Below are 4477 nucleotides of genomic sequence, written 5' to 3'. Positions count from 1 at the left end.
AGGGTTTTATAAGGGATAGTTCAAGCATCATCGTTAAATCAAAAGGGCCCATACAAGGGGGATTGTCGATTTACAAGGTTTAACTAACGTGCCATTGTGTTTTACGAGGATGGGGATGTCAGCAAGTGTTGTGAAGAATGAGAAGCAGAGACACGTGGCAATCACCCATGAATAGACATTTATGAAGGGCGTGACAAGCGAGACCTTTTAGTAGCCAAAATTATCTTTTGACACATCCTGGGTACTCGACCTAGCAAAATGTAGATTGCTTTGTGAAGAAGTTATTGAGTGCCTAAGGCACAAATTGCCAAGTGCTTAAGGTATGGTCGAGAACACGAATCGTAAAAGAACCATAATATCAAAAAAAAAAAGAAATAGGCGGGAATGAAACAGGAAAACTGCCAAATTTAAAATTCATTGATTAGCTTGTTATAGTACAATTGATTGTCCCTCATCAACTTTAAGATTGGTTCATCCTCTTTTAAAGGGAGGATGTGAAAGTTAATTCTCGTAAATCAAGTCACAAATAAGAAATAAACGAGACTAGTGTTGGGATATGCCCGATGCGGTGTGTGCTAAAACACGTTTCATAAACATGCGCAACGGAAAATAAAATAATAATAATTCCTAAATTATTACATCTCACGCACCACACGTATACAAAGACACAACATGCTAAATATGATCGCATAATTAAATTTTTACGGAAAGTAAATTTACGCTAGGTATACTTTATGGATGACCTGTAACGAGAAGGGCATCAATCGTAGCGACGTTGTCGAACCTCGCCTCTATTCGTATCCATGCCGAGCTCCTCAAGACAACTCCTTGAATACAAGCCTCTCCTTCGGAAGTTACTGTTAGGATGTATACTAAAAGCCTAGCTTTTGGTACAAACATTTATCTAGAAATAAGAATCACATTGGTCAAATGTCTACATTTATGATAAATATAATTATTCAATTAATTTATATTGTAGATAACATGGTGTGTGGTGTCACACATAGAAGATCATGTTATCGGTTCCTTATAAATTATAAACAGTAGCTCATGACCAAGATGGAAAGGAACAAACCATTGGAAGGTCGTAGTGTAATTAAATATTAGTTTATCTTAACTATATAATTACACTAGTACACTTAGAGTGTATTGAGTAGGACCATTTGAGGTCGTTTCTTTTATACTGACTTTATAAAGGAACAAAGACCTCAGTTATTATGGAAGTGTGTGCTCTTAATCCTAATATAATAACAAGCACATATATTTGATATTTATTTCTTTAATTTATCAATGGGTGAGATTTAGTTCGATAAATCAATAAGCCCGATAAGTTGGGAAATGATATCACTTATAGTGTGTGTTGTTGATTATAGAAGGAAACTGTGTCCTAGTAATCTAGGTTGAGAATGTCCCCAAGAGGAGCTCATAAGGATTGTCATGTTAAACCCTGGGGTTAACCATGACGATGAAGTTGAGTGGTACTACTCTTGGAGTTAGATATTAATTAAGTGAGTTGTCAGTAACTTACTTAATTAGTGGACATTTGTTATCTTAAACACAGGGAGACTAACACACTCATAATAAGAAGGAGCCCAAAAATGTAATTTGGGATTGGTGCGGTAGTTCAATAATAGTTCTCTAGTGGAATGAATTATTATTGATAAAATTAAGTTGTGTGTTCGGGGCGAACACGGGATGCTTAATTTTATCGGGAGACCAAAATCAATTCCTCCTCTCGGTCCCTATCGTAGCATCTTATTTATAGAGTACTATACCCACCTATACCCACCTTCATACCCATGATAAGGGGGCCGGCCAAGCTAGCTTGTGGTTCAAGGTAGGGTCGGCCAAGCCTTGATTCATGGGTGGCCGGCCCTAGCTTGAACCCAAGCTTAGGTGGCCGGCCCCCATTAAATTTAAAAGAATTTTAATGTTTAATTTTTCTTTTGTGGAAGATTTAATTTATTGGAGAGAAGTAAAATTAAAATATCTCTTTTAAAATGATCTACAAAAGATTAAAGAAAGAGATTAGATCTCTTTCCTTATTTGTAGATTGGAAAGATATTTTATTTTTTCTCTTTGTAAATTATTCACATGTTGAAAAATAAAATTATAGAAATTTCTTTTTATCAACCATGAAGCGATTTTTGAAGAGAAATTTTATTTTTTAAAATTTCCGGAAACAAATTAGGAAGTTTTAATTTGTTGATTGAAACTCTCCTAATTTGCCCTTTTGATTGTGGCCGGCCATTGTATGGATAAAGAGGAAGTTTTATTTAATTCTTCCAATTAATTCATGTCAAGGAAAGTTAAGGAAATTTTATAATTAAATTTTCTTATTTGCCAAGGCTAAGGAATATAAAAGAGGCGGTTGGGGTGCCTTCATGAGACACAACTTCTATTATTCTCTCTCTCTTTTTCCTTGGTGTTGTGGCCGACCATTCTCTCTCCCTCTCTTCCTCTTTGTGGTGGCCGAAACCCTTCTTGGCTTGGAGCTCTTGTGGTGACCGGATACTACTTGGAGAAGAAGAAGAAGGAGGAGAGAAAGCTTGCATCCCTTGGAGCTTGGTTGGTGTTTTTTCTTCATCCTTGGTAAAGCTTTTGTTTTGGCCGAACCTAGCTAGGAGGAGAAGAAGGTGCTTTGGTGGTTTCTCATCTCGGAAGATCGTTGCCCACACAACGTCCGAAGTTAGAAGAGGAATACGGTAGAAGATCAAGAGATTTTTTCTAAAAGGTATAACTAGTAATTTTTCCTTTCCGCATCATACTAATTATTTTTGGAAATAATACAAAATACAAGAGGCTTACGATTCTAGTATTTCGAATTTATTTTTCGATGTAGTGTTCTTATGTTTTCTTCTTTTCCTTGTGATTTGATTGTTCCTTTTGGTTAACCTAAAGTTATTTTAGGAAATTAAATATTAGCTTTCCTTAAAAGGTTTTGTCTAGTCGGTGGTGGTTGTTCCCATATCCAAGAAGGTCATGTGCCTCGCCACGTCAGTACTGGGAACCAATTATGGAAATTAATATTTAATGGAATTAATAACTTAGGTGATTTGGATCAAACGTGTTAAGTTCCGCAGGAGATCCAAGTCTAAACCTAAAAGAACTAATAAATTAAACTTTGGATCAAACGTGTTAAGTTCCGCAGGTGATCCAAGTTTAATTTAAATGAACACATGGTAGCTAGGAAAAGGTTCAGACCTTTGTACAAAATTTTTGTACAGTGGAACCATTAGGTTTTTCGAGTAGCAACCAACAATTGGTATCAGAGCTAGGGTTTTGCCTCTGTGTATTTGGTATTACTTTAATTATGCACATGCCATACATAATTTAGGCAAGATAATAGTAGGATATGCTAACTTTATGGATGCAGGATCCAACTATTATGACTTATAGTTTTTATGTGTGTGATTGGACCCTTGGACATGTCAAGGGCATTTATGTGTGTGCATGATTGTATTATAAAATACAGCAGGAGCTGTATTTAGTTTTATTAGGATTTTATTTTCGATCTAGTTACATGTACATTCCTTTTATGGAATATAGGATCGATGGATGTAAATTTTTATTTTATGTTCGATCTAGTTTACATGTACATTCCTTCGAGGAATATAGGATCCAAAAATGTAAAATTCTATTCATGTCGCGGATCGAATCTTGCAAGACGTGGAACCTTTTGAGGATTAGAGGCGCAGCAGAACAAGGAACAAGATGGATGCGACAACTAGACCCGGTGGCGGTGGCCAAAGATGGCAGCAGCTAGGGTTGGCGACACACGGAGGACAACAATAAATAAAAGCTATAATAGTTGAAATTAGTTTTTCTATTTATTGCTTTTTATGCTGTGTTGTGTGTGCTTGTTAGTATGCATGCTAAGTAGGCTAGCATAGTCAAAATTTCTCACTTTAAATAACTAAATGGGAGAGGGATTTATTTTTAAATAAATTCCACGGTCTCCATTACTGGTTTATAAGTGATGCAACAAGTTTGCGCGTTGGCTCTAAGTGCCTTCCTCTATATCGGATGAACTTGTTTGCGGATCACTAGCTTAAACTTCCATTTTAGATGACTATAGGAAGTTAATTAAGAGCGTGTGATCTTCCCCATCGAAAGGGACACAATCTTATTAACGGACTTAGTGTCAAGTAATGGTATACACTTAGGCACGTCTAATAGTATCCTCCCCATCGGAGTCACTGCTATTATTTGTGTGACCGAAGAAAACCAACTATTAATTTGTCAAATAAATAGGTTGACTAGATAATAAAATTAAAAACCCCTCTTACAAATGTTTGATTTTGTATACGTCCACACTATCGTGGCATACAAAATTCACGGTGTTTGAGGTAATTTTATTTGTCATAAAGATTTATTGACAAGATAATTAATGGGTAAACCCCTCTTACAAATGTTTAATTTTGTATACGTCCACACTATCGTGGCATGTAAAATTCACGGTGTTTGAGGTGTCGGT

Source organism: Zingiber officinale, chromosome 9A, assembly GCF_018446385.1.
Source record: "Zingiber officinale cultivar Zhangliang chromosome 9A, Zo_v1.1, whole genome shotgun sequence".
Classification (NCBI taxonomy): domain Eukaryota; kingdom Viridiplantae; phylum Streptophyta; class Magnoliopsida; order Zingiberales; family Zingiberaceae; genus Zingiber; species Zingiber officinale.
The sequence above is the reverse complement of the archived record's forward strand: the minus strand, read 5'-3'. Positions refer to the sequence as shown.